At 44.8% G+C, this 24,065-nt stretch overlaps 1 protein-coding gene across 3 annotated transcripts in view; it reads left to right on the top strand.

Annotated features, from left to right (window-relative positions):
- The first annotated feature begins 235 nt into the window (after window positions 1-235).
- LOC139234917 (neuronal vesicle trafficking-associated protein 1-like) overlaps window positions 236-24,065 on the top strand; it is a 96,463-nt gene continuing 72,633 nt past the window's right edge. The window contains exons 1-2 of one of the 3 annotated variants that reach the window (XM_070865799.1): window positions 236-319; window positions 1,003-1,130. The gene's annotated coding sequence lies outside the window, so the exon portion shown is untranslated. Of the gene's footprint in view, window positions 324-1,002; window positions 1,131-24,065 lie in introns of all 3 variants that reach the window. The other 2 variants (XM_070865808.1, XM_070865827.1) reach the window with 2 other exon arrangements.

Raw genomic sequence — 24,065 nt, 5'->3', positions numbered from 1 at the left:
TGTAAAAATTGGGAAATTATTTTTTTTTAAAGACATTAATAACTTTAATTTAAATGAATGTAGTGTAATTATTTTCTATTTTTTATTAGTGTTTTTGGTGTTTGGGGCTGTGTTTTGGATGTTTCGGGCTCTAGCTCAATCATAGTAATATGAGTTTAGGACCCTGCGGAACTCCTATTACTATGATACCTTACCTGATTGGTTGCCCAGAGTCATGTGACTCCAGCTCAAGGCCTGTGCATGCGTCGACGTACGCACTGCGAATCGCAGTCGAAGGAGGCCACAGCATCGGAAGGTCCAACATGGACACCAGCTTAAGGTAGGTGCGTATTTTTTCTCTAAAATGCCCGTGGGAAGGCCAAGCCGGAATTTCAGGACCATTAATACAACAGTTAGAGATATTCAGATATATTTATGGGGCTAATGAAAAATACCAGTCACAACTAGGCAACTTATGAAAATATAAGTCTGCATGTCAAATTGAGGAAAGAAAGATGTTTTAACATAAGCTGCACTGCCTGGTTACCTTTTAATTACACGAGCTAAAGAGGCCAACCAGTAACTTTTTTAAAAAAGAAATGCTAGCATTATTCATTGTGATGATGCTTTCAAGTTTCATTGCAGATCGTAAATCCAAGATTGCACAGCTTGGTGGTCATTTTGACTCTGGACGATAGTGTTAAACATGAGACATCGGATCAGCCAACCATTGTACAAATCTGGTAGAGATGTATAACAGGGGACTGATCCAATATCGCCCATTTTACACAATTGCCCAAAGTAAAAATGACTCCACATCTTGCACCCTCATCTTGCTGTCCTCTGTAAATGCTGGCACAGTCACTAACAAGAACACAAAGGCGAGATGCAGCGATCAAAGGTGTGGGAATACAAGCTTCAAGCTCTCTGAAAGTGAAATTGAAAAATATTTTTAAATAGCTGTGCAACAAGCAGTACAGGAAAGATTGATCTCCTTAATTGTTTTTCTTTTCTCTCCTAAAGGCACTGACTCCTACTGGTTCGATGAGCACTTGCAGTGTATTGGTACTTCCCCCAAGTAGGCATATTCTTCATGTGTAAACCTGGACAGTGAATATTAGCAGGCTATTCAACTGTCAAAAGCATCATAGGTGAGCCCAATCTGCCATTTGTTTTACTCATAATAAATGGTCAGACTAAGTACTGTGTGTAATGAGCAAGTGTTTGACCTTAGCTCCTTTAGTTCCAGAGTGCAGGTACCTCGTGGGGGGCCTGCTTATATACTGTGCTCCCAAGGGATGCTGGGATCCCTTGGGACTCCAACAGGTAGGCCCTCTGGTGGACAGGTGTGTTACATGGGGTTAAATACATAACACCATTATTCTACATTCACTTTCTAGTGGGTGGGGGTGGGGGTGGTCACTAGATAATGATCTGGAGGAAAACCTGGATGATTCTTTGCCCAAATACGCCCTTCCCCGCCCCACCTAATTCGGAGGCACTGAGTCAATTGTAATATCTTCCTAATTGAGATAAGCAAACTTGGGCAGAGACTGGAGATGGAATTTTGGAGCTGTTGGAAGAAAGTTCAAGATTTGGGGAAATAAACACTGTGGGGTTATTTTGGTGAAAGGTTGAAAACAGGTTCTAAATGGGTGCTATGCTAATAAGACACACCTCTTTAAATGTCTGGTTTTAGCACGCAATTTTGGACCTAATTGTTGAATACCATAATTTTTTGTCTGCAGGTGCTAAAACAGACACCTGCAGGCTTAGCACTCAAGCGCTGATTAGGTGCAATTTTCGTGGAGTAGTATATGTGGGCTCCACACACCCACTTCCACTGAAGGTGTGGATTGGGCTAACTGACACAACAGCACATTTCAGCATGGCTCAGGGACCGAGTGAGAGACTGCACAGGTTCTCTGATGTGTCCTCCTCGCCCTCCTGTCCCTCTCTCCTGCAGCAGTTAGTTCTGCTCTGCCTGACCTCGTGTCCTCCTCCCATTCCTCTTGCAGACCAAGGAGCACACCTAGCAAGATGCCAACGACCAAGCACTCCCTTTCTCCTGCTGACTCCAATAAGGTGTCCAATAATGTAGAGTAGCACAACACTCGCTTTTTTTAGGTGAAATCCTCCGAGAATTTCCGGAATAAATGTTGATAGAGTGTTGGTGAAGTCTTGACAAAGTGACCCAGAAAGATTCCCAATGTGTTTTAAAAGTCCTCTTCAAGTCTCCAGCAGCAAGTGAACAATAAAAGGTGATATTACTTTAAGTATCGCTCACAATTCTCTGCAATGACCTGTTAGGAGAGGGTGTTTTGTTAAGTGCAATCCACCAAAATGCCATGTTGCCTCCTTAATGAGCACTAGCAGGCAATTTAAGTGACAATCAGCCCCTTAGTGATCCTTCTGGTGGCTGCAAGCTTCAACTCCTTTACCAAGATGGCGCCTTGCGCTAAACGTGGGTTAATCCATTGCTTCAGCTCAAGACCCCAGTTTGGCCTACCTCAGAGGCTGTTTACTGCCTAAAGTATCCGGGGGAAATTGTAACTTGACATAAAATGGAAGCAGAGTCATCTCTGGACCACTTTCCATGCCTCTTAGTGGCCAGCTGGCATTTTCATTAGCAAATGCCTGTGAGCTGGATGGCTACTTGTTCTTAAGACCATAATATAGGTAACCTGGGAAAATGAATAAAATTACAGGGCTCTTCTTTATATAAAATGATACAAAGCCTACAAAGATCTATGCAAAATGATTCATTGGACCTGAAATCGCGGCCCCTACTGACGCGCACGTGCCCGGAGGGACCCCACAAGTTCCGGCTTTAGGCATGCACTGCGCATGTGCCTAAACCCGAAACTTGCGATCTGTCAAGAATCCACTGCATCTGAAGGAAAAGGACCTCCGCAGGTGGAGAGTTGGGCTGTTTGTCCAACTCTTCCCAGCGAATGTCCTTCAAATTTTTACGCCTGGTAAACGCAGATGTAAAGGCCTACTTTTACCAGTGTTAAAAAAATAGAAAAATAAAATTTTATCACTCATTTATAGATTAAAAATCCTGCCCATTAAGGTAAGTTTATTTTTAGCCCTGTTAAAACATATTGGCCCTGAAATTCTGGTTTCTTCTTTCCGCGGGTGTTCGACTAAAAATAGGACAAAAGATGCGCACTTACCTTTCGGTCGAATGCTCACCAGAGATTCTGGACTTGAGGCCTCCTCTTCTTGCGCAACGGAGCGCATTCATGTTGGGACATGTGGGCAGGAGTCATGTGGGCCTGGACACCCAATCATGGTAAAGTATTTTCTCATTCATAGTAATAGGAGTTTTGTAAGTCCGAAACTCCTATTACTATGAATGAGAAACACCCTCAAACACCCAAACACTACATAAAATATTAAAAAAACACCTCACGTAAATACATTATAGAAATTAAAGTTGATCGAAATGTTTTGAAAAAAGTATTTGCCGATTTTTAAAAAAAGTTTTAATTATGGTTTAAAATAAAATTACCTGAGTGGGCAGGGTTTCTTTAACATAAATATGTATTTTTAAATTTTATTTTCATATGTTTTCGATATCTTTTAAAACTCTTACAAGGCGCAAGAGTTTTAAGAACATTCGCAGGGCAAGAGATGGGCAAATAGCCAATCTCTGCCATGGGAATGTCCTTCTTCCCGAGATGTGTGCAATCTGCCAAGCCAGAAACTTGACAGATCGGAAAAACCAGTTTTCAGCACATGCGCATTGCCCACCAAAAGCCCGGCTTTTACAATACCTTCCCAGGTCTGTACACACTCCGTTCGGAGCTGGGGAGGCCAGGATTTCAGGGCACCCAAAAAAAAATTCAAGAAAGTAAATGTTTGTATAAAATATTTAATTAAATTTCATTTTAATTAATTTTAAATATGTAATGTGTTTTTTTTATTTATTTAATGTGTTTGTGTGTTTTGGGGGGTATTCTCATTCGTACTTACCGTAGCTCCGAACAACGGAACTCATCAAAAGTATGAATGGGAATATCTCAATTTTGACAGGTTGGGCTGGCCCACATGATCTCAGCGATGTGTATGAACCGCGTAAGTCCCTGGGATACATGGGCCTCTATACAGGCCTACGCATAGATGCCCAGGAGTAGGAATCTCCAAAACTAGGGAACCACCAGGTACTTTTGTGGAAATCTTTGCGGTCGGAAGCATCCGCCCGCGGGAAGCCCCCGACCGCAATTTCTGGGCTTTGAATTATTGAGAGCAATGGATATGTGAGAGCGATTTCCAGGTACTTAATAATTGAGGAGCTCAAATGACTTTCTGCGCCACAGCAGTTCATAACAAATCTGATACCTGATATTGATTCTTGTCATGAAAACACTCCGGGATGCCTGTTAGATTTTATAGGTAAATTGAGTTATTTTTCAAGCTGAAAGGCACTTTGGGAAAAATTTCGCCACTTTTGGAGGAAATAACTTTGCTCAGTAATTCCTGGCAACATTTCTAATGCAGCCATGCAATTGAATTTCACTGACAGAAACTTAAAACAGCCAGTCATACAATGGCTCAAATGATCACAGTGGAGATATCACAGCAAACACAAAATTACAGCCTCAGCCCCGAGAAGACACATTGTCGAAATATATCCAACAACAATGATCAGTAAATTTAGCAGAAAATGTGAAAATGTACTTAGAAAACTAAAATTGACAAAGTTTGAGCTTAAACGCTGTCTGGAAGAGGTAATGGCCAGAGCCTTTCGAGGTAATTTTAAGTTTGAGTAACAGCATAAAACAGACGATAGCAATTCAGCAAACTGTTACACATCTCTCCGGGAAGAGATATTGCCCATTTTACACTATCACACGAAGTCAGGATTACCCCATTGATTTTTGGAGGCACCAGGCATCCCAAATGCAAGACAAGGAGGGAGGCAAGGGGCAGATAACTCAGTAATTGCTCACAATCTAAAAAGAACTTTGGTAGGGTATTTCAAAACATCTCAATATAAAAAGGGTAACCAAGCTGTTCCAGTACAGCTGGCATCTAACGACAAAGTGAAAAATTGCCCAGATATGTGCTATCCAAAAAATGCAGGACAAATCCAATCCGGCCAATTACCATCTCATCATCCAACTCTCAATCACCTGCAAAGTGATGGAAGGTGTCATCGACAGTGCTATCAAGCAGTCCTTACTCACCAATAACCTGCTCACCGATGCTCAGTTTGGGTTCTGTCAGGACCCCTCAGCTCTATGCCTCATTACAGCCTTGTTCCACATATGGATAAAAGAGCTAAATTCCAGAGGTGAAATGAAAGTGACTGCCCATGATATCAAACCAGCATTTGACCGAGTGTAGTACCAACGAGCCCTAGTATAACTGAAGTCAATGAGGATCAGGGGGAAAACTGGTTGGTGTCATACCTAGCACAAAGGAAGATGGTTGTGGTGGTTGGAGGTCAATCATCTCCAATCACCTCAGCCCCAGGACACTGCCTCAGGGCAGTGTCTTATGCCCAATCATTTTCAGTAGCTTCATCAATGGCCTTCCCTCCATCATAATGTCAGAAGTGGGGATGTTCGCTGATGATTGCACAGTGTTCAGTTCCATTCTCAATTCCTCAGATAATGAAGCAGTCCATGCCTGCATGAAGCAAGACCTGGACAACATCCAGGTTTGAGCTGATAAGTGACAAGTCACATTCACACCACACAAGTACCAGGTAATGAACGACTCCAACAAAAGAGTCTAACCACCGCCCCTTGACATTCAATAGCATTACCATCATCGGATCCCCGACCATCAACATCCTGGGGGTCATAAGAACATAAGAATTAGGAACAGGAGTAGGCCATCTAGCCCCTCGAGCCTGCTCCGCCATTCCATAAGATCATGGCTGATCTGGCTGTGGACTCAGCTCCACTTACCCGCCCGCTCCCCATAACCCTTAATACCTTATTGGTTAAAAATCTATCTATCTGTGATTTGAATACATTCAATGAGCTAGCCTCAACTGCCTCCTTGGGCAGAGAATTCCACAGATTCACAACCCTCTGGGAGAAAAAATTCCTTCTCAACTCGGTTTTAAATTGGCTCCTTGGTATTTTGAGGCTGTGCCCCCTAGTTCTAGTCTCCCCGACCAGTGGAAACAACCTCTCTGCCTCTATCTTGTCTATCCCTTTCATTATTTTAAATGTTTCTATAAGATCACCCCTCATCCTTCTGAACTCCAATGAATAAAGACCCAGTCTACTCAATCTATCATCATAAGGTAACCCCCTCATCTCCGGAATCAGCCTAGTGAATCATCCCTGTACCCCCTCCAAAGCTAGTATATCCTTCCTTAAGTAAGGTGACCAAAACTGCATGCAGTACTCCAGGTGCGGCCTCACCAATACCCTGTACAGTTTCATTAGGACCTCCCTGCTTTTGTAATCCACCCCTCTCGCAATGAAGGCCAACATTCCATTCGCCTTCCTGATTACCTGCTGCAGCTGCAAACTAACTTTTTGGGATTCAGGCACAAGGAGGGGCCGGCGCCTCACAACTTGAGCCGCCTCGGGGAAATCCCCTCCGTGCCTTTCAGTTCCGCGCGGAGGGGTTTCCTGTACGGGCTGCTCCTGCACACCCTCAACTTTGCCATCCTCGCCGGCCGTCCGGACACGCCATGGCGCACCATCTTGCCGTCCGGAGGAGGCGGGGGTCCCCGATGGAGGGCACTCTACGCAGGGGTCCTCCCACTATTCATCGGGGACTTGGCCTGGAGGGTGGTGCACGGAGCAGTGCCGTGCAACAAATTTTTAAGCCGGTTCACGGACTCCCAGGCCGCCTGCAATTTCTGCGGTCTGGAGGAGTCCGTGTTCCATGTTTTTATTGAGTGCACAAGGTTGCAGCCCCTGTTCCATTATTTGAAGGGGCTGCTCCTGAAATTCTGGCTGCACTTCAGTCCCACTCTCCTGATCTTTGGGCACCCTGTGCGGAGGGGAGCGGGTAGGTCCGAAGGCCTCCTCGTAGGACTGCTCCTGGGCACGGCCAAGGGTGCCATCAGCCGGTCCAGGCAGCGGGCGGTCGAGGGGGTCGTTCAACCTGACTGCCTGCCTCTCTTCCGCTCTTACATCCGGTCCAGGGTGTCCTTGGAGATGGAGCACGCGGTGTCCACCGGTACGCTCGCGGCCTTCCGCGAGAGGTGGGCACCGGAGGGACTGGAGTGCATCATCACGCCCGGCAACCAAATTTTAATTTGATTTTACGTTTTAAAGTTAATTTGTTTTAATTGCCGGTGCTTTTAGTGTCCCCTTCCCTTTTATAGGGGGCACTGGGGAAAAATTGTGATTTTAGTGCCCAAAAAAAAAAACCAAAAAAAGAAAAACACAAAAAAAAACAAAAAAAAGGGGGGGAAAAAAAGGGCCTTGTAAATGTCTGGAGTGTCACCCAGGTCGGGTGGCACTCTTTAATGTTTATGTTTTCGCAGGTAAACTTAAAAGAGTTTCAGGCACAAGGAGGGGCCGGCGCCTCACAACTTGAGCCGCCTCGGGGAAATCCCCTCCGTGCCTTTCAGTTCCGCGCGGAGGGGTTTCCTGTACGGGCTGCTCCTGCACACCCTCAACTTTGCCATCCTCGCCGGCCGTCCGGACACGCCATGGCGTACCATCTTGCCGTCCGGAGGAGGCGGGGGTCCCCGATGGAGGGCACTCTACGCAGGGGTCCTCCCACTATTCATCGGGGACTTGGCCTGGAGGGTGGTGCACGGAGCAGTGCCGTGCAACAAATTTTTAAGCCGGTTCACGGACTCCCAGGCCGCCTGCAATTTCTGCGGTCTGGAGGAGTCTGTGTTCCATGTTTTTATTGAGTGCACGAGGTTGCAGCCCCTGTTCCATTATTTGAAGGGGCTGCTCCTGAAATTCTGGCTGCACTTCAGTCCCACTCTCCTGATCTTTGGGCACCCTGTGCGGAGGGGAGCGGGTAGGTCCGAAGGCCTCCTCGTAGGACTGCTCCTGGGCACGGCCAAGGGTGCCATCAGCCGGTCCAGGCAGCGGGCGGTCGAGGGGGTCGTTCAACCTGACTGCCTGCCTCTCTTCCGCTCTTACATCCGGTCCAGGGTGTCCTTGGAGATGGAGCACGCGGTGTCCACCGGTACGCTCGCGGCCTTCTTCATCACGCCCGGCAACCAAATTTTAATTTGATTTTACGTTTTAAAGTTTAATTTGTTTTCATTGCCGGTGCTTTTAGTGTCCCCCTCCCCTTTTATAGGGGGCACTGGAAAAATTTGATTTTAGCGCCCCAAAAAAAACCAAAAAAAGAAAAAAAGGAGAAAAAAAAAGGGGCCTTGAAAATGTCTGCTGTGTCACCCAGGCGGGTGGCATGGTTTTAATGTTTATGTTTATTTTCAGGTAAACTCAAAAGAGTTTCAGGCACAAGGACCCCCAGGTCCCTCTGCACCGCAGCATGTTGTAATTTCTCCCCATTCAAATAATATTCCCTTTTACTGTTTTTTTTTTCCAAGGTGGATGACCTCACATTTTCCGACATTGTATTCCATCTGCCAAACCTTAGCCCATTCGCTGAACCTATCTAAATCTCTTTGCAGCCTCTCTGTGTCCTCTACACAACCCGCTTTCCCACTAATCTTTGTGTCATCTGCAAATTTTGTTACACTACACTCTGTCCCCTCTTCCAGGTCATCTATGTATATTGTAAACAGTTGTGGTCCCAGCACCAATCCCTGTGGCACTCCACTAACCACCGATTTCCAACCCAAAAAGGACCCATTTATCCCGACTCTCTGCTTTCTGTTAGCCAGCCAATTTTCGATCCATGCTAATAAATTTCCTCTGACTCCGCGTACCTTTATCTTCTGCAGTAACCTTTTGTGTGGCACCTTATCAAATGCCTTTTGGAAATCTAAATACACCACATCCATCGGTACACCTCTATCCACCATGCTCGTTATATCCTCAAAGAATTCCAGTAAATTAGTTAAACATGATTTCCCCTTCATTAATCCATGTTGCGTCTGCTTGATTGGACTATTCCTATCTAGATGTCCCGCTATTTCTTCCTTAATGATAGCTTCAAGCATTTTCCCCACTACAGATGTTAAACTAACCGGCCTATAGTTATCGGCCTTTTGCCTGCCCCCTTTTTTAAACAGAGACGTTACATTAGCTGCTTTCTAATCCGCTGGTACCTCCCTAGAGTCCAGAGAATTTTGATAGATTATAACGAATGCATCTGCTATAACTTCCGCCATCTCTTTTAATACCCCGGGATGCATTTCATCAGGACCAGGGGACTTGTTAACCTTGAGTCCCATTAGCCTGTCCAGCACTACCCCCGAAGTGATAGTGATTATCTCAAGGTCCTCCCTTCCCACATTCCCATGACCAGCAATTTTTGGCATGGTTTTTGTGTCTTCCACTGTGAAGACCGAAGCAAAATAATCGTTTAAGGTCTCAGCCATTTCCACATTTCCCATTATCAAATCCCCCTTCTCATTTTCTAAGGGACCAACATTTACTTTAGTCACTCTTTTCCGTTTTATATATCGGTAAAAGCTTTTACTATCTGTTTTTATGTTTTGCGCAAGTTTACTTTCGTAATCTATCTTTCCTTTCTTTATTGCTTTCTTAGTCATTCTTTGCTGCCGTTTAAAATTTTCCCAATCTTCTAGTTTCCCACTAACCTTGGCCACCTTATACGCATTGGTTTTTAATTTGATACTCTCCTTTATTTCCTTGGCTATCCACGGCTGGTTATCCCTTCTCTTACCGCCCTTCTTTTTCACTGGAATATATTTTTGTTGAGCACTAGGAAAGAGGTCCTTAAAAGTCCTCCACTGTTCCTCAATTGTGCCACCGTTTAGTCTGTGTTCCCAGTCTACTTTAGCCAACTCTGCCCTCATCCCACTGTAGTCCCCTTTGTTTAAGCATAGTACGCTCGTATGAGACACTACTTTCTCACCCTCAATCTGTATTACAAATTCAACCATACTGTGATCACTCATTCCGAGAGGATCTTTTACTAGGAGATCGTTTATTATTCCTGTCTCATTACACAGGACCAGATCTAAGATAGCTTGCTCCCTTGTAGGTTCTGTAACATACTGTTCTAAGAAACAATCCCGTATGCATTCTATGAATTCCTCCTCAAGGCTACCCAGTGCGATTTGATTTGACCAATCGATATGTAGGTTACAATCCCCCATGATTACTGCTGTTCCTTTTTCACATGCCTCCATTATTCCCTTGATTATTGTCCGCCCCACCGTGAAGTTATTATTTGGGGGCCTATAAACTACGCCCACCAGTGACTTTTTCCCCTTACTATCTCTAATCTCCATCAACAATGATTCAACATTTTGTTCATTAGAGCCAATATCATCTTTCACAACTGTCCTGATATCATCCTTTATTAACAGAGCTACCCCACCTCCTTTCCCTTTTTGTCCATCTTTCCGAATTGTCAGATACCCCTGTATGTTTAATTCCCAGTCTTGGCCACCCTGAAACCATGTTTCTGTAATGGCCACCAAATCATACCATTTGTAATGATTTGTGCCGTCAACTCATTTACTTTATTTCGAATGCTGCGTGCGTTTAGGTAGAGTGTTTTAATACTAGTTTTTAAACCATGATTTTTAGTTTTGACCTCTCCTGCAGCCCCTTTATATTCATACATATTGTCGCTTCCTATCACCTTGTGGTTTACACTTACCCCAGTGCTACTCTGCTCTGTTGCCTCCTGCCTTTTGCATTCTTTCTTGGGGTCCTGTTCATCTGAGCTCTCACCCACTCTAACTAGCTCAGAGCCCTCTCCTGGGTTCCGAATACTCCTCGCATTGAGGCACCGAGCTTTCAGGCTTGCCTTTTTATTACACTTTGACCCTTTAGAATTTTGCTGTACAGTGGCCCTTTTTGTTTTTTGCCTTGGGTTTCTCTGCCCTCCACTTTTACTCATCTCCTTTCTGTCTTTTGCTTCTGTCTCCATTTTGTTCCCCTCTGTCTTCCTGCATTGGTTCCCATCCCCCTGCCATATTAGTTTAACTCCTTCCCAAAAGCACTGGCAAACACTCCCCCTAGGACATTGGTTCCGGTCCTGCCTAGATGCAGACCGTCCGGTTTGTACTGGTCCCACCTCCCCCAGAACCGGTTCCAATGCCCCAGGAATTTGAATCCCTCCCTGCTGCACCACTGCTCAAGCCACGTATTCATGTGAGCTATCCTGCGATTCCTACTCTTTTGTCCATTGTCCAGAAATGTAATTGGACTAGCCACATAAATAATATGGCTACAAGAGCATGTCAGAGACTGGCTATTCTATGGCGAGTGAATCATCCCTCAACTGCCTTTCCACCACCTACACGGCACAAGTCAGGAGTGTGATGGAATAATGTCCACATACCTGGATGTATGCAGCTTCAATAACACTCAAGAAGCTTGAAACCATCAGGACAAAGTCCGTTTGATCGGCACCCCATCTACCACCTTAAACATTCACTCCCTCAACCACAAGTGCACCATGGCTGCAGTGTGAACATAAGAACATAAGAAATAGGAGCAGGAGAAGGCCATTTGACCCCTCGAGCCTGCTCCGCCATTCAATAAGATCATGGCTGATCTGATCATGGACTCAGCTCCACTTCCCTGCCCGTTCCCCATAACCCTTTATTCCCTTATCGCTCAAAAAATCTGCCTATTTTCGCCTTAAATATATTCAATGACCCAGCCTCCACAGCTCTGCGGGGCAGAGAATTCCATAGATTTACAATCCTCTGAGAGAAGAAATTCCTCCTCATCTCAGTTTTAAATAGGCGGCTCCTTATTCTGTGACTATGCCCCTTAGTTTTAGTTTCCCCTATGAGTGGCAATATCCTCTATGCATCCACCTTGTTGAGCCCCCTCATTATCTTATATATTTTGATAAGATTATCTCTCATTCTTGTGAACTCCAATGAGTATAGGCCTAACCTACTCAACCTACCTTCAAAAGTCAATTCCCTCATCTCTGGAATCAACCTAGTGGACCGTCTCTGAACAGCCTCCAATGAAAGTATATCCTTCCTTAAATACGGAGACCAAAACTGTACGCAGTACTCCAGGTGTGGCCTCATCAATACCCTGCACAGTGTAGCAGGACTTCTCTGCTTTTATACTCTATCCCCCTTGTAATAAAGGCCAACATTCCATTTGCCTTCCTGATTATTTGCTGTACCTGCACACTAACTTGTTGCACAAGGACCCCTAGGTCCCTCTGTACTGCAGCATTTTGCAATTTTTCTCAATTTAAGTTACAATTTGCTTTTCTAATTTTTCTGCCAAAGTGGATAACCTCACATTTTCCCACATTGTACTCCATCTGCCACATTTTTGCCCACTCACTTAGCCTTTGCAGATTTTCTGTGTCCTCACAATTTGCTTTCCCACCCATCTTTGTATCATCAGCAAATTTGGCTACATTGCACTCTGTCCCTTCATCCAAGTCATTAATATAGATTGTAAATTGTTGAGGTCCCAGTTCCGATCCCTGCGGCACCCCACTAGTTACCGTTTGCCAACTGGAAAATGACCCGTTTATCCCGACTCTCTGTTTTCTGTTAGTTAGCCAATCCTCTACCCATGCTAATATATTACCCTCAACCCTGTGAACTTTTATCTTGTGCAGTAACCTTTTATGTGGCACCTTATCGAATGCCTTCTGGAAATCCAAATACTGCACATCCACTGGTTCCCCCTTATTCACCCTGCTCATTACATCCTCAAAGAACTCCAGCAAATTTGTCAAACATGATTTCCCTTTCATAAAACCATGCTTGATTGAATTATGCTTTTCCAAATGTCCTGCTACTGCTTTTTTAATAATGGACTCCAGCATTTTCCCAACACCAGATGTTAGGCTAACTGATGTATAGTTTCCTGCTTTCTGTCTCCCTCCTTTTTTAAATAGGACATTACATTTGCGGTTTTCCAATCCGCTAGGACCTCCTCAGAATCCCGGGAATTTTGGTAGATTACAACCAATGAATCCACTATCTCTGCAGCTACTTCTTTTAGGACCCTAGGATGCAAGTCATCAGGTCCAGGGGACTTGTCCGTCTTTAATCCCATTATTTTACCGAGTACTACTTCTTTAGTGATAGTGATTGTAGTAAGTTCCTCCCTCCCTATAGCCCCTTGATTATCCACTATTGGGATGTTTTTAGTGTCTTCTACCATGAAGACCGATACAAAATATCTGTTCAAAGTCTCTGCCATTTCCCTATTCTCCATTATTAATTCCCCAGTCTCATCCTCTAGGGGACCAACATTTATTTTAGCCAATCTTTTTCTTTTTATTTACCTGTAAAAACTCTTACTATCTGTTTTTATATTTTGTGCTAGTTTACTTTCATAATCTATCTTCCCTCCATTATATTTTTAGTTTTTCTTTTTTGGCTTTTATAGGTTTCCCAATTCTCTGACCTCCCACTAGTCTTGGCCACATTATATGCCCTTGTTTTCAAGATGCACTGCAACACCTCCCAAACCTGCAACCACGACCACCTCGAAGGACAAGAGCAGTAGGCACTTTGGAACACCACCACCTCCAAATTTCCCTCCAAGTAACACACCATGCTGACTTCGACATATATAACTATTCCTTCATGGTTGTTGGGTCTAAATCTCAGAACTCCCTCCTTAACAGTACTGTGAGAATACCTTCATCTCACGGACTGCAGCAGTTCAAGAAAGGCGGCTCACCACCATCTTCTGAAGGGCAAATAATAATGGGCAATAAATGCTGGCCTTGCCAGCGATGCCCACATCCCATGAATGAATAAAAAAAGTATGGAGATCCTGAAGTTGGAAGGATGTCCTCCCAACTTCATTAATTTCTTCTCTTCGCAAATATAATTGGACTTTCTGGCTTAGCCACAAGGTAAGCGCATAATCTTCACCGCTAGTATCATCTACACCAGAAACTCAGAGTCCATATACCAGCATGGTTTCAATTGAACCTTCAGCAAAGCCCATGGTTTGTTTACCCATACATAAGCATGCAACTGGCACAGAGGAAATAGCACTGCCAGCTGAGGAAGGACTTACATGAATCAGTAGATGTTCAATCCAAAACTGTAACATAGAAACACAGAAACATAGAAAATAGTTGCAGGAGTAGGCCATTCGGCCCTTCGAGCTTGCACCAACATTCAATAAGATCATGGCTGATCATTCACCTCCGTATCCCTTTCCTGCTTTCTCTCCATACCCCTTGATCCCTTTAGCCGTAAGGGCCATATCTAACTCCCTCTTGAATATATCCAATGAACTGGCATCAACAACTCTCTGCGGTAGGGAATTCCACAGGTTATCAACTCTCTGAGTGAAGGTGTTTCTCCTCATCTCAACCCTAAATGGCTTACCCCTTATCCTTAGACTATGTCCCCTGGTTCTGGACTTCCCCAACATTGGGAACATTCTTCCTGCAGCCAACCTGTCCAGTCCCGTCAGAATGTTATACGTTTCTATGAGATCCCCTCTCATCCTTCTAAGCTCCAGTGAATACAGGCCCAGTCGATCCAGTCTCTCCTCATATGTTAGTCCTGCCATCCCGGGAATCAGTCTGGTGAACCTCTGCTGCACTCCCTCAATAGCAAGAACGTCCTTCCTCGGATTAAGAGAACAAAACTGAACACAATATTCCAGGTGAGGCCTCACTAAGACCCTGTACAACTGCAGTAAGACCTCCCTGCTCCTATACTCAAATCCCCTAGCTATGAAGGCCAACATACCATTTGCCTTCTTCACCACCTACTGTACCTGCTTGCCAACTTTCAAAGAATGAGCAATTAATTTGCTTGCCTTAGTGATCAATAAACACTTCACAAAGTGTCTGGTTCCAGGCACTTGGCAGGCCTTCCTTTTTGGCCATGAACCGCGAGATTAAAAAAACACACAGAGGCCAACGGACAGTCAGTTCCAGCAAAGGCTGTGAGGACACTCACATTTTTAAAGAGAAAGCTTAAGATTAAGAGGCTTGAAGTGCTGAAGGACAGTTAGAAGTCACCTTATTTAAATCAAATAAGATGACACACTGAAGTGGGGAAGCATGGTTGTGTTCTCTCTTTTGTATTATTACGTGAAGATATGATTAATTGAATTAGGAGAGTCCAATCATAACTGTTGTTTTCTATGCTCATTTGACTGTGACAAGAAGGGAGGCAAAGGGCAGATAATTCAATGAATTTTTAGGCTCACACATTAAGATTAGCAATTTGAGTGAGATAACATAACACTGCCAGGGCTGAAATTAAGCCTCCCGATAAGTTGTCCAGGTACCGGAAAGCAGCGGCCACACGCGGGTGTCGAATGGCCGCCTCTCGCAAAATTCTCCTCAGGGGTTTTTCTGGTGGTGACCATATCGGGCCCGCTCCCCCCACTTCCGTCCCGCTGCTGCCGAAGTCTCCAAAGTGCGTCATCGAAGCGCGCGTCGCCGATGTCCTGCCCCAGAGGTGAAATTCAGCTTAGAAAGTGTTCCAGCCGCTGCCCGTGCCCCCGACAGCTTTTTCTGTCGGTGCACTGTGTTGGGAATGGCTGTGTGGCTGGCATTAAAGGGGAAGGCGCACTGCCGTGGCCGCCATCTTATTTTTTTTTTGTCGGCCGACTGTCAGGTCGGCCCGACAATTATGCCCCTGGGTTCGAGCGGGCCGCCAACAAGCAGCCTGGCACCCCCCCTCTTGGGTGCCAGGCCGCTGGCCCGGCCAAAACCGTCCCTGGTGGCCCGGTGGACCTAACTTAAAAAAGATGCAGAGCTCGCAGCAGCCCGCCCCTTTAACTGAAGGGGAGAGACATTGTGACGTGCCAGCGTGAATGACATCATCAACCCGCCGCTGATGACTGACAGCGGCGGAGACTCCATCCCATCTCCATTTCCACCCCCCATTATGACAGTATCTCCACTCGCGCCCCCACTTCCGCTCCCATTATGACTGATTTCTGCCCCGCTCGAAAAAAAACGACAAAGCTGAATTTCGCAAGATGCAGCTGCATCCATTACGGCGACCAAAACACTACAAAAACAGTGGGTGCGACCTGTTTCCGGCGGGGGTGAATTTCGACCCGCCAATGCTCATGGAACAATTTCAGCATTATTCAGTACCTTCAGAAAGGGAGAAATTGGGAAATAAAAACATAAAACACTGTGCATCATTATTAACGATGTTACAGATAGAAAAGACAATTTGTCAGCTAAATACATTGAAATGAAGTGGTGCACTATTCTTTGGTTGCACATTTTAGCCAGATCTAGGACACCATCTTCTGGGTAGGCTATTGAAGCCCTTGAGATTCCATTTTCACGGTGCTTGTAGACTTCTCATTAATTTGCAATTCTATCATCTTTTGTGTTGCAAGATTCTACAGCTCACAGCAAACTGCAATTTTTTGGGGTCAAATGAGCCATTCAGACATTTCAATCCGAAAGTGCAAAAGTACACTCAGTAGTTGACAGAGTAATTTTATGGCTAGGGCCATAAAATTAATATTTCACTTGTAAGTTTACTATAGGTATTGTGAGCTGCGGTTTTAGCGCATACTTCTGATTCCCACGCCTCAATAGCTGTACCCTGTTTGAATAATGTTGTCTCACTTGAATATATAACAATGAAAGAATTGTGGGCTTAGAAATTGGTCTGCTCAGCTGCCATTTTTCAGATGCTACTCCGACTACTAAGGCCTCAATATGGAGGGCAGGAAGAATGCTCACGTTTTGGGCATTCTAGTACATACATTCTTAAAGGTACATGAGCAATGCCATGCAGCGATAGCTAGAGCAAATAGGGTGTTGGGGTGTATCCATAGGACAATTGAGTATAAAAGCAGGGAAGTCCTGCTACAACTGTACAGGGTATTGATGAGCAGCCCCTGGCCTGCGAGCACCATCGGAGCAGGCCGGGGAGCAGATGGAGCAGCGTGATGGCATACCACTCCAGGGAGCAGCACGTGTTGGAGCAGGAGAGCAATGGCAGTGAAGAGTGATGTCACGAAGATCCAGGTCGGTGATTGGAGCGTGGGCAGGTACAGCAGGAGCGGCGAGGTCGGGCCGAAGTAGCGGCGAGAGATTGTAGAGGGATGTGATCGGGGCCCAGGAGAGGCGTGAGTTCGGGGCCAGAAGAGGCGAGGGCCCAGGGGCAGCACGGGCCCTCGCCTCTTCCAAGAGCACACTGCAATATGTGTGCGCACTAGGTCCGTGCAGCAGAGCTGGTCTCCAGTCGCCTTGGTTAATCCTTGCCACTGGACCAAGACCTAGCTCTGTCAAGCCCGTGTGGCGGCTGGTGTGCAACAGTCACCACACATTAAAAAAATCCAAACACAGGCATCTTCCACCCTTCAAGATTTAGTTTCGGACCTGGAATATTAGATCCTTCATTGAAACACCTGTAAACTTTTTGACATGGAAGCAAGTCATTCTCGATTCGAGGGACTGTTTATGATGATGATTGGTGAGGCTATACAGTTTTAGTGTACTTAATTAAGGAGGGAGATACTTGCATTAGAAGCAATTCAGAGAAGGTTCACTAGGTTGATTCTAGAGATGAGTACGTTGACTTATGAAGAATGGATGAGTAGGTTAGGCCTATACTTATTGGAGTTTAGAAGAATGAGGGATGATCTTATTGAAACATATTAGGTACTGAGGGGGCTCGACAAGGTGGATGCAGAGAGGATGGTTCCACCCATTTAGAACTGAGTTGAGGAGGAATTTCTTCTCTCAAAGAGTCGTAAATATGTGAAATTCTCTGCCACATAGAGCTATGGGGGCACGGTCATTGAACATATTGAAGGTGGAGATAGACAGATTTCTGATCGATAAAAGAGTGAAAGGTTATGGGGAGCGGGCAGGGAAGTGGAGCTGGGCCCAAGATAAGATCAGCCATGATCTTATTAAAAGGCAGAGCAGGCTCGAGGGGCCTAATGGCCTACTCCTGCTCCAAATTCTTATGTTCTTATAAGACGAGGCGTACTGTTTTGTCCTTGTACAAGACCTTAGTCAGGCCGCACTTGGAATAATGTGTCCAGTTTTGGTCTCCTCACATGGTGGGTGATATTGAGGCTCCAGAAAGGATGCAGAAGAGGGTCAGTAAACTAATTCCAAGTCTAAAGCATCTTAGTTATCAAGATAGGCTGAAAGCCTATACCTTAGGAGGGATATGATTGAAGTTTATAAGATAATGAAGGGAATAGACGGTGTTCCAGCTGACAGTTTATTTGAATTAAATAGGCTAGGCAGGGCCAGGAGTCATAAATTTAGGTTGTATAAAGCTAGATCTAGGTTAGACATCAGGAGGTGGTTCTTTTCCCAGAGAATAGTAGACCTCTGGAACAAGCCGCCCTCTCATGTGGTGGATGCAGACTTACTGAGTTCCTTCAAGCAAAAGCTGGATTTGTTTCTGGCTGCGGTCGTTATCACCTCTTACAGAAGGTAGGTACTGCAGGGAATTTAATGGCCAGAGTGATCTCCTGGACTCGTTTCAATCGCCTTGATGGGTCGGAGAGGAATTTCCCAGATTTTTCCCCCCAAATTGGCCTGAGTTTTTAATCTGTTTGTTTACCTCTCCCAGGAGATCAGATGGTTTCGGGTGGGGTGGAATGTAAATGTTATGATACACATTGTGTGGGACAGGCTCGATGGACCAAATGGTCTTTACCTGTCCATCATTGTTCGTAAGTTTCTGGCCAGAAGTGCACCACCCACCATATTGAGTAAGGACAAACAAGAGGTGTCCTTTACCCATGCCTGATGCAGGCATTAAGCCCTTTGGATATACAAATAAGGAGTCTAACACCTGTTTGAGGTAGCCTTTCTAAGATTAGGTTTGCCCTGAGGCAGCCAGCACCATCGCGGGCTGCACGCAGGAAAACCAGCATTAGGGGTCCACTGCAACAAAGAACCAAAGTAACTTACTCCTGCTCCTGCTCCTCCTGACCCCACTTTTAAGCCACCTCCCCTCCAGATCCACACCCGACCCTTCCGGTTTCCTCTCCTGGCCCCCGATCGCGCCCCCCCCCCCCCACCGACCCCTCTCCCGAGTCTCGGTCGGCCCCAACCCAATCCCCGACCCAGGTCTCAAGCCCCAACAACACTTACCCAAGGGCCGCTGCAACACTTGCAGGGGACCCAAACTTGTAGTTCTCTTGACTGGTGGCCTCCTCACGCTTCGTCAGGATCTGGAGAGCCTCAGGCCTCACCATTATGCCCCAAGTGCCTAAAATATAGTCGCGGACCAATTTCTAGGTCAATATGTGGAGCCAGGAAACGTAGCCATACTAAGCATAATATTGTTCTGTGCATTGCAGGCTACTTGCATGTTACATACTGTGTCAGCTGTGGCTCAGTTGGTAGCGTCTGAGTCAGAAGGTTGCGGGTTCAAGTCCCACTCCAGGAACTTGAGCACAAAAATCTAGGCTGGCACTCCAGTGCAGTACTGAGGGAGTGCTGCACTGTCAGTGGTGTCGTTTTTCGGATGAGACGTTAAACCAAGGTCTGCTCTCTCAGGTGGATGTAAAAGATCCCATGGCACTATTTCGAAGAAGAGCAGGGGAGTTATCCCCAGTTTCCTGGTAAAGATTTATCCCTCAATCAACATAACAAAAAACAGATTACCTGGTCATTATCACATTGCTGTTTGTGGGAGCTTGCTGTGAGCAAGTTGCCTGCCGCTTTTCCCACATTACAGCAGTGACTACACTCTAAAAAGTACTTAATTGGCTGTAAAGCTCTTTGAGACATCCAGTCGTCGTGAAAGGCGCTATATAAATGCAAGTCTATCTATCTATCTATACAACCTGGAGAATTCAGAAAAAACTGATTTAGCTTAAGGGAAACAGAAAGCTGCAAAAATGCTGACAGCTCAAAAAGACCCCTGAGTATAGACCTTGTGAGTTGTGAAAACAAAAGAGTTACACTGAAGGGGTAGTGAGACATATGCTTGTCATAAATTAAGTGGAAGGTCTACCCAACATTGAATCGTTTTTGTTACAGGGATTCCAAGACAAAATATAGTAAAGCATCGTGTACAGCAGTGCTGGATATAGAAATACTATTTTAACAGAGATGTTAACCCATTTAAAATAAACTGGTTAAAGTCTTTAGATAGAGAAATGTCATCCAATTGTGTCAAATGTTTGTCCATTGTTACCGCCAACAGTAAGATGACAACAGTATTACCACCAACAGTAATGCAACAATATTACTGCCAGCATTAATTTAACAATATTGCCTCCAACGGTAATGCAACTTTTATTAATGCTAACATTAATATAAGTTTATTGTTAACAGTAATGTAGCAACAGTATTATTGCCAACAGTAACATTACAACAATAGTACTGCCAGTGGTAATTTATCAACATTATTACTGCGAATATTAATATAACAACATAATTTTTTTTTAAAGACTGTCTGGTTACAGAAATATTAATTGGAATTGCTTATTTGCACCCTCGTGGAATCTCGATTTATGAGTTTGCAAATTTCCTGGAGAATCACTCAGCCCATGTCAGCTACTGACTCAGTAAGCACGCACTCCACTGAATCAATGAGGATAGGCACCAATTTTGGCCCGAGCTTCTGCTGACAACTTAAGAAAACATGGAAGAAGAAGAAGCCATTTGGGTTATTAATCCCATTATTTCACAGACCACGTATAATCTATTCTAAAATAGTGCTTATCTATCTTATTTCAACTCCTGATAGAGAGTTCTGCAAAACGTTTCCTTGAGAAGGTCATGCAAAACTACAATATCTATCTGAATGTATAATATTCATTACCAATTCTTGGTGGCTATTTTTCACAAACTATATTTTCAAGATTCTAACAGGACAAAAGCCATGAAGCACATACCTACTTTAAGTATAATTATTTGTATAACTTTGAATCCTCTTCCTAAACAGAAGTTGGTATCACACTTTCTGAAGGAATTAATAAAGAGCTCTGACGAAGGGTCATCGACCCAAAACGTTAACTCTGCTCTCTCTCCACAGATGCTGCCTGACCCGCTGAGATTTCAAGCATTTTCTGTTTTATTCCAGATTCCAGTATCCGCAGTATTTTGCTTTTGAATGAACTACTGTCGCTGGGAGTCTGCTGCTCGTATCCATTACTGTAGAAAAAGTTCAGTTCTGTAAATCTCTCTTCGCAACTTAGAGCCTTACTTTCCATAATCATCCTTGCTACTCCGCTCAGATCCTTTGCCAATGCATCAGCATCCTTTCAAAAAGAAGGCATTCACAACTGCACGCAATATAAGCAGCCTCATCATTGATCTATATAAGGCTTGTGTGACATTTCTAATTTCTCCCCAATACATCTTTCTTGTGCAAATGCCAAAGACAGTTTCAATAGGCATGGCACAGTTCCAATTCATTAACACTTGACTGTATGTGTTTAATATCTGGAACTGCAATGCTGGAGGACAAACAATTAACCCTTTTACCTTGGAGGGAGGGAAAGACAGAAAGAAAGACAGCAAGAAAAAAAAGAAAAATAACAAAAGAACAAACTTGCATTCATATAGCACTTTTCATGTTCTCAAGATGTCCCAAAGCACTTCACAGCCACAAAGTACTTTTGTAATGTAGGCAAACATTGCAGCTAATTTTCGCACAGCAAGGTCCTACAAACAGCAATGCCATAAATGACAGGTTAATCTATTTTTACTGGTGTTGGTTGAGTGGTAAATGTTGACCAGGACACTATGAGAACGCTCTTGCTCTTCTTCAAGTAGTGTTAGAAAGTAAGGATGCCTAAAAATGTATAAAACTAATACAAAAGTATAAGACTGATACTAATGCTGTGTTTAAATTGTTGTTTTGGATTGGAGACAAGATGTCTGCTTAGAATGATAGAGAAATGCTGAGAACTGCTAATTATCTGTGGTTTTCAAGTTAAAGCTTCAGTTTGTTTATGTATCTTAAGGCAATTTGTATGGAAAGGCTTAGAATCGAAGGAAGTTAGTAGGAATTAATGTAAACACAAGCAGTTTGTTGTGTCGTAAAGAATGGTTGAGGTGACAAAGCTCTGGTTTGGCCTCATAGTTCAAAGAGTAGAGGGCTAAGGCTTTGTATTCATTGTACCCAAGAGAATAGAGACAGAGATATCAAAGGAATTCTACAGAAAAGCGACTGCGATAAGGAATAAACGATGACATGTGATCAAAATGTTAAGACATCTTTAAGGCGGGAATTGAGACAAAGAACACAATACAGTATTGGATAGCAAGTTTTTAGGGAAACCTCTCTAGGTCAAAAGGTCTTACCAATATTCAGGTTCAGGCCAACCCCTAAAAATAGGTTAATAGTGACCTCCTGCATGTTTGTAGTCACAGACGGAAGGAACAAAGAGGAGGCTCACAGACGGAAGGAGAGAGAGAGAGAGAGAGAGAGAAAGAGTGAACAAAGCCCTAGACGATAGGAAGAACAGAATTGCTGACGTGTGTCAACCGTCTGTCCGATCCGATCAATTTCAACTATTGTTACGGTCGTATGTTTTTACTGTATAACTAATGTGTTATATTCAGTCTTAAACTCTGATTAAACACAATATATCCAGCATATTGGTTTGCACATGAACTGGATTATTTAAAGAGGCAATTTCTAGCAGTACTGCCATGGGATCTTTTACATCTACCCAAGAGGGTAGATAGGGGTCTTAGTTTAGCAGCTCATCCAAATGACACTTCCAACATAAGAACATATAAGAACATAAGAAAGAGGAGCAGGAGTAGGCCAACAGCCCCTCCACTCCTCAGTACTACATTAGAGTATCATTTAGAAATAAAATAGATTGCTCAACGACAGAGGTTGGGGTGATCTTGGACCTGGCCTGGAGGCGGCGTAGGTTAAACAGCTTCCCACTGGTTCAGTAGTTTAGTTCCACTCCAGCGGGGAGCTTGTTGATTGTGAGGTGGAGCATGGCGGCGAGGAAGATTGAGAAGAGGGTTGGAGCGATGACGCAGCCCCGTTTGACCTCGGACTGGACATGGATTGGGTCTGTAATGGATCCGTTGGTAACGATCACGGCCTGCATGTCATCGTGAAGCAGGTGAAGGATGTTGACAAACTTTTGGGGGCATCCGAAACGGAGAAGGGCGCTCCATAGACCCTCACGGTTGACAGTGTCAAAGGCCTTTGTAAGATCGAAAAAGGCCATGTATAAGGGCTGGCCCTGCTCCCTGCATTTTTCCTGCAACTGTTGCGCTGCAAAGATCTTGTTTGTTGTGCCCCGTAGGGGATGAAATCCACACTGTGATTCCGGGAGGAGCTCCTCGGCCCCAGGGAGAAGACGATTGAGGAGAACTCTAGCGACAACTTTCCCAGTAGCTGATAGCAGGGAGATTCCCCTCTAGTTGCTGCTGCAGTATGCGTCTGTCATTGAGCTGCAGTATGCGGACGACGCCTGCGTCTGCGCACACTGAGAGGCTGAACTCCAGAATATAGTCAATGTATTCACTGAGGCATATGAAAGCATGGGCCTTACGCTTAACATCCGTAAGACAAAGGTCCTCCACCAGAGTGTCACCGCCGCACAGCACTGTCCTCCAATTATCAAGATCCACGGCGCGGCCCTGGACAACGTGGGCCATTTCCCATATCTCGAGAGCCTCTTATCAACAAAGGCAGACATTGATGCGGAGATTCAACGTCGCTTCCAGTGCACCAGTGCAGCCTTCAGCCGTCTGAGGAAAAGAGTGTTTGAAGACCAGGCCCTCAAATCTACCACCAAGCTCATGGTCTACAGGGCTAAAGTAACACCCGCCCTCCTGTATAGATTTGAGGCATGGACGATGTATAGACGGCACCTCAAGTTGCTGGAGATATATCACCAACGATGTCTCCGCACGATCCTACAAATCCCCTGGGAGGACATGTGCACCAACATCAGTGTCCTCGACCAGGCTAACATCCCCAGTATTGAAGCACTGACCGCACTCGATGAGCTTTGCTGGGCAGGCCACATACGAGACTCCCTAAGCAAATGCTTTATGCGGAGCTCCTTCATGGTAAACGAGCCAAAGGAGGACAGCGGAAACATTATAAGGACACCCTCAAAGCCTCC

The sequence above is a fragment of the Pristiophorus japonicus genome, chromosome 2 (assembly GCF_044704955.1).
Source record: "Pristiophorus japonicus isolate sPriJap1 chromosome 2, sPriJap1.hap1, whole genome shotgun sequence".
In the NCBI taxonomy this organism is placed as follows: domain Eukaryota; kingdom Metazoa; phylum Chordata; class Chondrichthyes; family Pristiophoridae; genus Pristiophorus; species Pristiophorus japonicus.
This window is presented reverse-complemented; position numbering and strand designations above follow the sequence as displayed.